The 13,373-nt window shown below is 37.4% G+C and overlaps 1 long non-coding RNA gene across 1 annotated transcript; it reads right to left on the reverse strand.

Annotated features, from left to right (window-relative positions):
• Positions 1-12,297: 12,297 nt before the first annotated feature.
• LOC131320832 (uncharacterized) lies at positions 12,298-13,140 on the reverse strand. The gene is made up of 2 exons (XR_009198364.1): positions 12,801-13,140; positions 12,298-12,649 (listed from the first exon to the last, which is right to left on the reverse strand). It is a non-coding gene; the product is annotated as an uncharacterized LOC131320832 (long non-coding RNA).
• Between the last annotated feature and the right edge of the window lie 233 nt (positions 13,141-13,373).

The following is a 13,373-nucleotide window of genomic DNA, read 5'->3' on the forward strand; positions in this document are numbered from 1 at the left end:
CAAGTCGATCTCCAATGAGTTTTAATCAAGCCAAACACGAGCCGATCTCATAGTAGTTTAAATTTTTTTATACATAAAATTAGACAAACGAAACAAGTACTAGTGTGTTCAAGCTTGGTTTGAAACCAAAACAACTTTCGAAAAAATGTCAAGCTTGATTTGTCGTAATAAACCAATCTTGAACAATCTTTTAACAAACGAAAACAAACTCAAACTCAAATAGCTTGGTTTGTTTAGCGGTCCTAATTACCGAAAACTTTATTAATCCAGTTCAGAATTTTTGACATTCTGTTGGTTTACCTTTTACGTATGGTGGAATTGGTATGTGATAACCATAGGACTACTTTAATATTCCAGTTAAGTTTATTCGATAAACTAATTTGCCTATATTTGGGAATCATGTCTTAATTTTTTAATTGCAATGAAACTACAGGATTGTGCCCACTTTTATGTGCTTTCCATGACCATGATTAATTTGTACCTTGTTGGAGAAGAAGAGTTGCGTTTCACTCAATATGAAACTTTTGAGATTAGGCAAATCCTCGAGTTCCAGGGTCTTTAACTGAGGGAACCGAATGGTATCATTGTTGTTGGTGGCTTCTTTCTCTTTTAGGTTGTTTGAGATTATAACCTCCATCTTCCTACAATCCAGTATCAAGAGTCTTTGCAGATTCTTAAACTGAGGAAGCATATAAGAGGGCAATACATACTCCAATTGGTCACAATCCTCAACTTTAATCACCATAAGTTCGCAGAAGGATTTAGCTTCTTTCTCTCGTTCTGAGAGTGGTTGGTTGTTCCAAATTCTTGTTATCTTATCTAATTTTGTCAATAACAATCTTTCCAGGACAGGAAAAGCAACCTGCAAAATTGTGTACAAAACTTTTATTAGTGATCAAATGAAAAATAATGAAGTCCAATCAAGCTCTAGCAATAACCCATCTATATATGCTCATAAGCACGAGATTCGAGTCAAAACTTGGAGAGCTATGGAAGATATATTGACTCAATTCGATCACCTTTCTCATTCTTCTAAATTCCAATTTTTGTAAGAGCTCTTGAAATTGGCTACTCCAAACACACAATGCCATATTTGTTGCACTTAATTTCCATTGCATTTGGTAAATTCACACTACGGAGTACTATTTTAATGTATAAAATTAATCATTTATTAGATCAAAGCCGTATAAACTAATAATATTTTACATTGCCCTTTTATTATCATGTATCATGTATGTATGCATCCTACCATATTAAGATTCAATCAAAAGTTTTCGAACTTAAACATTGAATAAGTATAAGCGTTCCATACACAATAATTACTTAAATAATCAAGTTTTTCAAATATGTACTAAATAATATAAATTTTCAATGCAGTCTCTTTTTTCCTTTTTTTCTTGACCCATACAATCAGAAATCACTGATGGCCAAACACTAACAAATTTGTAAAATATACCAAAAATAGAATTTTATTTCACATGTAAAACCAAAAAATGTACAAACTGATAAAATCATAAAAAGAGAAAATATTAGTAATTGATAAATTTATCGAAATTAAATTATGCATGTAAAAACTTGAAACTCCCCTGTCCTTGGGATAAAATTGTATAGTTCTAACCCCTACCTAGGGATGTATCATATGAATAATTGTATAGTTCTAACCCTGCAGAACTTGAAAACTATCGATCACAAAAATCACATGGTAAATGAAAATAGTGCCTATGAAATAGAAACACAAAAGACACATAGATATACGTGGCCGGAAAACCTCATCGTGAGAAAAAATTATGGGAGTCACACCAGTGTACTATAATCGAAGAAACAATGGAGTACACATCTTCTCTCTTTTTCGCCGATTAAAACCGGAATACCTTAACGCAAGAAAAAATTATGGGAGTCACACCAGTGCACCATAATTGAAGAAACAATGGAGTACACGTCTTCTCTCTTTTTCACCGATTAAATAAAAGTCTTCTTTCTTCTCTCCTCCTCTCTATTTTTTCAGAAAAACGAATTAACCCTAATCACATAGCAATTGTGTTTTAATTAAGCCAAATACGAGATGATCTTGAGTAGCTTAAATTTTTTTTATACATAATTAGACGAACATAACAAGTAGTAGCTTGTTCAAACGCTTGGTCTGAAACCTTAACGACTTTCGAAAAAAAGTTCAAGCTTGATTTGTTACGTAACCAAACCAACCTTGAAGAATTTTGTAACAAACGAGCACAAGCTCACACTCAAGTAATTTGATTTCTTTAGTAGTTCTAATTACCGGAAACTTTAATATTTCAGTTCAGAATTTTTTTTTTCTGCATTTCTACTGGTTTTGTTGGTTTACCTTATACGTATGGTGGAATTGGTCTGTGATAACCGTAGAACTACTTTTCAAAATTGTAAAAATAATCAAGACCAAATAGCAATGTAGAGACAAATGTAGTTATTAAATTGGTCTACGGATTCATTGACTCTGCAAAATTTCCGAAGATAGTTTTGGGCCATCTGTTAAGTTTACACGATAAACTAATTTGCCTAATAAATTTGGTAATCTCAATTAATTGCGGATCAACTACTCTTTTTCTAATTGCGATGAAACTTCAGGATTAAGTGAAAAGGGTACAGATCTTAATTTGTACCTTGTTGGAGAACAAGAGTTGCATTTCTTCACTACATACGAAACTTCTGAGATTAGGCAAATCCTCGAGTCCCACTTCCTTTAACTGAGGGAACCCAATGGTATCATTGTTGTTGGTGGCTTCTTTCTCCTTCAGGTTATTTGACATTATCACCTCCATCTTCCTACATCTCTCTATACGGAGTTCTTGCAGATTCTTTAACTGAGGAAGCATATAGAAGGGTAATACATACTCCAATTGGTTACAATCAAACACATCAATCTTCATAAGTTGGCAGAAGGATTTAGCTTCTTTTTCTGGTTGTGAGAGTGGTTGGTTGTCCCAAATCCTTGTTATCTTATCTAATTTTGCCAATAACAATATTTCCACAACAGGAAAAGCAACCTGCAAAGTTGTGGTACAAAACATTCATTAGTAATCGAACGAATAATAATGAGGACCAATCAAGCTCTCTAAAACCCATCTCTGCTCATAATTAAGCACGAGATTCGAGTCTCAAATTAAACTCTAAGAGCTATAGAAGCATATTGACTCAATCCGATCACCTTTCAGTATTCTAAATTCCAATTTTGGTAAGAGCTCTTGGAATTGGATATTCAGACACATCGTGCCGTATTTGTGGCACTTAATTTCCATTGCATTTGGTAAATTAACATTACGGAGTACTATCTTAACGTGTAAAATTAATCATTTATGAAATAAAAGCCGCATAAACTAATAATAAGATTCAATCAAAAGTTTTCAAACTTAAACATATAAGTATAACTTACCTATTCCATACACAATAATTACTTAAATAATCAAGTATTTCAAATCTGTACTAAATAATATAAATTTTCAATGAAGTCTTCTTCTTTTTTTCTAGAGCCGTAAAATCAGAAATCACTGATGGCCTAACAATCATCCACTAAATAACAAATTTGTAAAATATACCAAAATTAGAATTTTACTTTGCAGCTAAAACCAAAAAATGTACAAACTGATAAAATCATAAAAAGAGAAAATATGAATAAATGTAATATACTTGCCAAAATCAAAATTGATAAATTTACCGAAATTAAAAACAAAGTGAAAAGATGGAGAGAGCGAGAGTGAGAGAGAGTGTGTGTGGAGAGAGGGACATTGAAGATGGTGGGTGGATTCCGGTGATTAAAAACCACAGGAATCAGAAGGCTACAAAGTCAGGGGATAAGGAAACTTTTACTCTTTTTGTGGACAATATTCCTGAACACAAGGACCAGATCAGGCTGAAGAAAACTTTTAAGGGGGATAGATTGTAAAGACCCGGTATTTTTAATAAATAATAATTATTATTATCAAAACAAAAATACTATTTTTGTTAATTTATTTAATGCGTAAAATTATTTATGTTGTCACACCAAATTTTATTCCGTAATCGTTTGTATGCGCGCGCGCCTGAAGAGAGATTTTCCTAATGTGTGCATGTGTTGCGCCGGTCCAAACCAACCCTTCCGTTCCCCATTTCTTAGAAAATCTCGGCTGAAAATTGGAGGGAGCAAAATCCCATATTTCCTCCTTAAAACCCTCCCAATGTGACAACACCTCATTGCCCATGAGCTAGTAACCCCCATGTAATGGTCCAAACCTTTTTAATATCCCTTCTTCCATTTCTTTCTTGTTTTTCCCAGCAACAATACACGGCAGAGAGAGAGAGGGAGAGAGAAGAACAGCCAGCCACTCCTCTGACCCTCGGCAACCGGTTCTCACCTCCTCCTTATCAACCGGCCACTCCTCCTTATCATCATTGCCGAGCTCACCACCACCGATCACCGAGCCCACCACCAAAACCAGCCCATCCCAGTCACGAAACCCACCTTTTAATCAATCCTTTCGAGCTCTGAAATCAACCCCATTCCGGGTCGAAAAATCTGCTCGTTCAAGCTCCGGTACTAGCTGCAAAACAGTCCGGAAAGCAACCGAGCTCCGCCACCTCTCATCACCATTCGGAGCAGCCACCACCACCGGAGGCATCTCCACTGCCGTACACTACCACCTTTCGACCGAGCCGCCGCCGCTCCGACCCATCTTGAAATCTCTCCGAAAACTGTTTCGCCGGACGAGAGGTAGTTCAGAACTCGCCTCCCTAAATATAAATTATATCCCGTATTGATTGTTTCGTGTTTCCGTATGATAATAACTAAACCCGATGTCGCCGGCCGAGTTCGGGCTGGAAACCACTTTGTTCGAACACTGCCCTGTTTTGTTTAAAAAGAAAAAAGAAAATAAAGAAAGGCAGCCGCTGGAAATATTGAAATGTTTTGGAAAAATTACAGTTTGGTCCCTCAAGTTGTTTAGCTTATAAATCTAACTCTAGCATATTGGAATCTATTAATATAAGTCCCAACATTAAATAGTTTCGAGGCGATCCAAGTTTGGTTGTAAATGCGAATTTTTTAATACCGTCAACACCCCGAGATGATTAAGAGTAAGTGTGGATTTTAGCTTGGAATAATAAAAGAGAAAATAAAAGGAATAACGTAATTTGTTTAAATCGCATGATTAGTGTTATCGCACGGTTAAATAATTTTAGCATGATAGTATGTTTAGTTGGATCATTGAATCGCATGATTAAATTGAACGTATGATAAATTAATACGTGTTTAGCTTTATTGCATGATTTGTTATTATCGCGAATTTAATTGCTAGTAGCCTGTGAGCATGTTTCGAAAAATGTTGCACTGTGTGAAATGTTGTTGTACTGTTAGATTGGACTAATAGGTTCCCGGGGTTGGTTGCGATGTGTGGATTTAACATATTAGACGTGAAAGTAGGATTAATGGAAAATGGTTAATGTGAGAGGATGTGATTTTGAATTACGGACAATCCTGATTTGGAACCCGTGGTGATGTATTATTGATGAATGATTGGTGGTGATCTGTTGAAAGTATGGATTTACGAACCCTAGGTACGGCATGGTGGTGATCGGCTCTCGGATGTTGGGACGGGACATAAGGGTGGCATTGTGCTTGCGTCACAACCCGGGCTAGACGGCGCTTGAGCGTTGCCGGTGAAGTTTTATCCGAACTTATGGTTGCGGATGGGATACCCGGGTATATAACTTAGGTATCTTTCATCCGGATCTGGAAAAGGGGAGTCGGACCACACCAGTGTTTGTGCCAGAGGTTATGGGTAGGAACGGATCTATGGATAAGATCCGAGATTTCACATAGGTTAAAGGATAGTAATGAAAGAAAAGTTTATTGTTCTCTTTTTATGTTATTTTTAATGCAGGACAATTATTTTCCTATTGCTTGTAAGTTATGGGTTCGGGTGGGTTTTGGCTACTGAGCGTCATCGCTCACGGTACTATGTTGCCCTGGTAACTCGAACGCTAGGTACTGAAGATGGAACAAAAGTGTCGTACGATTCGATCGAGTTAAATCCTAATGAGAAAGAAGCTGAAAACCTTGGTTTCTGTGCGCATAGTCGCTCTGATTAATTTACGTCTACTTTATTTTGAAAGCTTCTAAGTGTATTTGGATATTGTAATATTTTAATTTATTCGAAACGGTTGTAAAATAACGACATTTGCTTTTGAAATGGTGACGCAGTAAATCTATGAATTTCTTTTGTGAAAATAATCTTTTCATTATTATTTTTAATGTCTCCGAATTTTCGGGGCGTTACAAATGGTATCAGAGCTTTAGGTTCAAACCCTCGGCCTTGGGTAGATTGGGTAGAACATTTTCCAAGAGTGTTGTACGGGGTAGTTATGCGCTTAATCTACCTATTGCCTTAGCTACTGTACGATATATTTTTTATTATAAGAGTAGCATATAAATATGTCTTGTCGCCCGAAGCAACTCCGTTAAAGTGCTGAAGTCAACGACTTCAAGAAAGAGATAGAAGAACTCGCTCCTATTGTAGATATAGAGTTGATCAACGAAGTCAAAAAAAATTCTAGTTCGAAGACGAGGCAATAGACCTTGACAATGTTGGGAGGAAGAGACTGAGGCCGAAGAAGACGCTATCTAGGAGATTGAATACCCGCTGAAAAACAGTTTTCCCTTCCTGTCGAGACTATGATCAGAGATAGGTTGGAAAGGGTAGGGTCATGGTGTGAGCGTACCGTGAGAAAACTTAAGTCTTGCATGTTTGTCTAGCAGTAAGAGCTAACTGTAGTAAGCATGCGTGTCTGGCCCATGTGGCACTCTATGCATAGATATTTTCAATAGTTTTTGTTCATTTTATGTTTTAAAAAAAAAAGGGACTTTTCAAAAGTTGTTTTATTTTTGCAATTTCAAAATCCTTGCCAGCCATAATTAGAAACCCCTAACTTCGTATAAACCCCAATGCCAACATCAACACCGCCCACATCATCAACATGATTATGCCAATCTCGAGGTCAACGCAACACGAAGCCCAATGTGATACCGAGTAACATGGAGGTTATTCAACTTCTGCAAGCGATTGTCACATCGACTATTTTGACACCCCAACCTCAAGCGTCGTAGACCCCTCGAGATAGTAGATAGATCAATGAATAAAAACATTATGCTGTTAGAGATTCGAAATCATCACCCAGCTATATACTATGCAAATTGAATTCAACGACGGCACCATCATAGTTCAAACAGACCAGGAAGAGCTCAAGGTCGTGAATATCTGAGAAAGCGGCAACCATTCTCTTGCAATGAAGTTCTATTTTTTTTAAGGGGGATAGACGAGCTATTGACGATTATTCATCTAAGTCTCCATTCTCATTCAATCGATTGTATCCTAACTGCCCGCTACCTCCGATCTCTCTTGGCTCTTCTTAAAATCACATTCATTATGACTCTCCATTGTTAAAGCTGCAATTTCAACTAAAACTCAAATTGTTGACCTCCCTATCTAATCCAAGCACCTAACTCTATGCTTCACTTTCCTTGAGCTTTGTATCATGTCTTAAGCTAGTAAGATCCAATCATCGTTCTATTGGTGACTATTTCTATTTTTGGATTCGAAAGTCATCGTTTACTCTTCACTTGTGCCCTTTATTTTCCTTTCTTTTAAATAACTAGAGTTAGATGTTTGTTTTGGAAACGCATTTGGCCAATGTGGCGCAAAATAAATATCTAGTTCGGTTTCATCGTTGGACCTCGTAATCCTTCAAAACCTATCAATAGATTGATATTTCTTATGAGAACCCTTGTTAATTCATTCCATTGCAATGTTTGGTAGACCAAGAACTTGTTTGTTTCACTCGCATGTTGAATCTTTAATCGGAACTATTACAATGATGAAACTCTTCCTCCAAATCATTGAATTCACTTCAGCTAACTTGATCCTCATTCTCATCGTGTTCCGACTCCCACTCAAAACTATTTGCACCTCGACTCGTGGAGGGGATCTATTCATGCCCTCTATTTGGTTCTATGATCTTTGGACATTTGACTTGTACTTGAAATCTCTTGAAAATTCTTGCAATCTTTTCATTTTTTTTGGAGTATAGTACCATCCATCGACTAGGAGACAAGAACCAAACTTTCAAGAACTGACTAAGGAAGGAGATACGTTGATGACTCCCGATCACTCAAAGCCAATAAAAGAGCTACGCCGACAAGAGGATGAGACCGTGGACTTTCAACGTACTTTTTATTCAAACCGCGCTGTGGGATCATCCAATTTGGCAAGAAAGGAAAGTATCGCCTCGCTACATTGGCCCGTTCGAGATCTTGGAGCAAATTGGCAAAGTAGCCTATCACCTAGCTTTACCGCGGTAGATCGCCAAAGTTTCACAACATTTTTCATGCCTCCATGCTATGGAAATATATGGCCCATCCCTACCTACTTGTTCAACTGGGAGGAAGTCACACTGAATGAGGGTACGACTTTTGAAGACCAATCGGTGGAAATTCTTGATCGTGCAGAAAAAGTTACTCGAGGCGAACAATTAAACTAGCCAGAGTCTTATGGAGGCGAGGACTAGAGGAATCAACTTGGGAATGTGAGGACACAATGAAGGCCAACTATCCACAACTGTTTCAAATCGAAGGTACATCTTAATTTCGAGGACGAAATTATTTTAAGGGGGATAGATTGTAAAGACCCGGTATTTTTAATAAATAATTATTATTATTATCAAAACAAAAATACTATTTTTGTTAATTTATTTAATGCGAAAAATTATTTATGCTGTGACACCAAATTTTATTCCGTAATCGTTTGTATGCGCGCGCGCCTGAAGAGAGATTTTCCTAGTGTGTGCATGTGTTGCACCGGTCCAAACCAACCCTTCCGTTCCCCATTTCTTAGAAAATCTCGGCTGAAAATTGGAGGGAGCAAAATCCCATATTTCCTCCTTAAAACCCTCCCAATGTGACAACACCTCATTGCCCATGAGCTAGTAACCCCCATGTAATGGTCCAAACCTTTTTAATATCCCTTCTTCCATTTCTTTCTTGTTTTTCCCAGCAACAATACACGGCAGAGAGAGAGAGGGAGAGAGAAGAACAGCCAGCCACTCCTCTGACCCTCGGCAACCGGTTCTCACCTCCTCCTTATCAGCCGGCCACTCCTCCTTATCATCACCACCGATCACCGAGCCCACCACCACCGATCACCGAGCCCACCACCAAAACCAGCCCATCCCAGTCACGAAACCCACCTTTTAATCAATCCTTTCGAGCTCTGAAATCAACCCCATTCTGGGTCGAAAAATCTGCTCGTTCAAGCTCCGGTACTCGCTGCAAAACAGTCCGGAAAGCAACCGAGCTCTGCCACCTCTCATCACCATTCGGAGCAGCCACCACCACCGGAGGCATCTCCACTGCCGTACACTACCACCTTTCGACCGAGCCGCCGCCGCTCCGACCCGTCTTGAAATCTCTCCGAAAACTGTTTCGCCGGACGAGAGGTAGTTCGGAACTCGCCTCCCTAAATATAAATTATATCCCATATTGATTATTTCGTGTTTCGGTATGATAATAACTAAACCCGATGTCGCCGGCCGAGTTCGGGCTGGAAACCACTTTGTTCGAACACTGCCCTGTTTTGTTTAAAAAGAAAAAAGAAAAGAAAGAAAGGCAGCCGCTGGAAATATTGAAATGTTTTGGAAAAATTATAGTTTGGTCCCTCAAGTTGTTTAGCTTATAAATCTAACTCTAGCATATTGGAATCTATTAATATAAGTCCCAACATTAAATAGTTTCGAGGCGATCCAAGTTTGGTTGTAAATGCGAATTTTTCTAATACCGTCAACACCCCGAGATGATTAAGAGTAAGTGTGGATTTTAGCTTGGAATAATAAAAGAGAAAATAAAAGGAATAACGTAATTTGTTTAAATCGCATGATTAGTGTTATCGCACGGTTAAATAATTTTAGCATGATAGTATGTTTAGTTGGATCATTGAATCGCATGATTAAATTGAACGTATGATAAATTAATACGTGTTTAGCTTTATTGCATGATTTGTTATTATCGCGAATTTAATTGCTAGTAGCCTGTGAGCATGTTTCGAAAAATGTTGCACTGTGTGAAATGTTGTTGTACTGTTAGATTGGACTAATAGGTTCCCGAGGTTGGTTGCGATGTGTGGATTTAACATATTAGACGTGAAAGTAGGATTAATGGAAAATGGTTAATGTGAGAGGATGTGATTTTGAATTACGGACAATCCTGGTTTGGAACCCGTGGTGATGTATTATTGATGAATGATTGGTGGTGATCTGTTGAAAGTATGGATTTACGAACCCTAGGTACGGCATGGTGGTGATCGGCTCTCGGATGTTGGGACGGGACATAAGGGTGGCATTGTGCTTGCGTCACAACCCGGGCTAGACGGCGCTTGAGCGTTGCCGGTGAAGTTCAACCCGGGCTAGACGGCGCTTGAGCGTTGCCGGTGAAGATGTATCTGAACTTATGGTTGCGGATGGGATACCCGGGTATATAACTTAGGTATCTTTCATCCGGATCTGGTAAAGGGGAGTCGGACCACACCAGTGTTTGTGCCAGAGGTTATGGGTAGGAACGGATCTATGGATAAGATCCGAGATTTCACATAGGTTAAAGGATAGTAATGAAAGAAAAGTTTATTGTTCTCTTTTTATGTTATTTTTAATGCATGACAATTATTTTCCTATTGCTTGTAAGTTATGGGTTCGGGTGGGTTTTGGCTACTGAGCGTCATCGCTTACGGTACTATGTTGCCCTGGTAACTCGAACGCTAGGTACTGAAGATAGAACAGAAGTGTCGTACGATTCGATCGAGTTAAATCCTAATGAGAAAGAAGCTGAAAACCTTGGTTTCTGTGCGCATAGTCGCTCTGATTAATTTAAGTCTACTTTATTTTGGAAGCTTCTAAGTGTATTTGGATATTGTAATATTTTAATTTATTCGAAACTGTTGTAAAATAACGACATTTGCTTTTGAAATGGTGATGCAGTAAATCTATGAATTTCTTTTGTGAAAATAATCTTTTCATTATTATTTTTAATGTCTCCGAATTTTCGGGGCGTTACAAAAAAACTGTACTCTGTGGAGGATTTTAAGGTGTTTTTAGATGGTATTCGGAAAGTAAAATTATAACATAATCCGTAGGGGCGTCATTCAACCTTTTGTTGGATGATTTGTTTATTTTTCTTATGGTTTTGCTGGTTTTCTTTGGCTTCTTGAGCAAAGATGTATTGTCCTCGATGTACCCCTTTGAGATCTATAAAATCGTTCGTTTGCCGAGAAAAAAAAATTTGGCTGCAGAGAGGGATCCTCCCTCATTCAGGAGTATTGTCTACCCATTTTCTATCTCCAATTTGAATTAACCCCATTTTCATGGTAATTCTATTTTTCCTCAAACCAAATCCGTCAAGTTAACCCATCGTATATGTCTGCATATGCATGTAAAATAAAAAGTCGCTATCTAATAATTAATTTCTTTTACGTGTATATTTATGTTTTGCCTAGTATGAATAGAAAATTACTGTTTTTTTTTTTTTTAAAATAATGCTCCTAGCTCCATTGTGCGGGACAGGGGCCTGACTTGAGCGCTTCGTCCGACTACGTGGCGTCCTTCGCTCAAGGCTATGAGGACTAACTGACTCAATCGGAGATTTCTCACGCCAAGAGCAGGTTGGCGATGCGCTTTGCGAAAACATATCTGTGATCTTGAACATTGCATCGGTGCTTCATGCCTATTGGTTTGAGTTGGGTTCTCTACTGTAAAATCGATGATGAACCCTATGCGGGAACCTCGTGCTGGTCTGATCCGACAGTATGTGTTGTAGAGCCTGATAATTAGCCTAAGTGCATGCTTTTGTACAGTTGCTAGATTTTGGTGATTTTGGTCCACTCTTGATTATTGAGATGTAATCTTTGCCTTCGGACGTTTGAAATGTAATAAAATTTGCTGTTTGATTAAAAAAAAAAAGTGGCTGTAGAGAAGCTAATTTCAGTATTTTCCTTAGAAGAAAATGGAAATCGTATTTTGAACAATTCTTCGTAGGTCTTTACAGTTTGACAAATAAATTAACAAACTCAATTTTTGAATTTGAACTACTACTTTAATACTTTCAAGAACTCCATGGTTGATTAATTAATAGACGACACCAATCTTTCAACATATTGTTAGGATCTGAAAGCCAATAATAATATTATCCCGCTACGCATAAAACACCATCATCCCTACTATATAGAATTGTGTCAGTGATATCTAACACTATAATCTTTTTCTTTTCTACTTTTTTGAACGGCAAAGAAATTTTATTAATCTTTAAATAAGGATTACAAAGACTAAAGGAAACATGGAGAAAACGGCATCACAACCCTTTGTAAATTAAACATCACAACGAAGTTGGCACCTAAACATCGAGACAATCATATGCCAAACCGAGACATATCTAACACTATAATCAACACCAAAAAGAGGGTAAAATAGTTATAAGGGCTGGCAGCTTACTTGAATAAATTAGGCATACTCTTTTTTTCAACTTTGAAGTCCTACTTTAATGCTTTCAAGAATTAACTCCATGGTTGATTGATCTATATCAACCAATCTTTGGGCATATTGACGGGATCTGAAATTAAGCCCATAGTAATCAATATTATACCACTGCTCATAAAAACACACTACTCATTAATAAAGAATGATTTCGATGAGCTATTATATATATCTATATATCTAACACTATAATCAACACCAAAAGATAAGTAAAGTTTATGGCATACCTGAAGAAATTGTAGGAGTGGAGAAGATGAAGATCCAGCCAGACCACAAGAAATAGCAAACTCAGGATTGAGTGGTAGAGATTGAGTGAGTGCAAATGGATAATTGACTGAACAGATGGAACCATGAAGTCTTTTAATTGAAATTCTACTTTGGGTAAATTCCAACGAGCTTCCCTGAGGATTTTTATAATTACATAAATCCTCACTCAGGTTTCAAAAATGAAAACGAGCTCCACCAAAGAAAGAGTTGTTCTATATTAACCACAAAGTTTTCCTTATCCCTAATTTTATTTTCACCCTCACTTGGGATCTAGAATATATATCATCCTAAACTACAATCTTCTCCGATAAATGCTACGCTGGAGTTTGAACTAACATAACTTATTCTTCTTCTTTTTTTAATTAGTGATTTATTTGGTTGTTAGTCTTTTCGGTGCTTTTGTTGACAGTGTTTATCTTTTTTGAATTTTTCTAGAAAAAGTAAAAAAATATATGAACACCCTTCTAAAAATTAAAATTATGGGCTCCAAACAATTGAGCTCCCTTTTGATTGGCAATTCAATTAACAATCCA

The sequence above is a fragment of the Rhododendron vialii genome, chromosome 3a (assembly GCF_030253575.1).
Source record: "Rhododendron vialii isolate Sample 1 chromosome 3a, ASM3025357v1".
Classification (NCBI taxonomy): domain Eukaryota; kingdom Viridiplantae; phylum Streptophyta; class Magnoliopsida; order Ericales; family Ericaceae; genus Rhododendron; species Rhododendron vialii.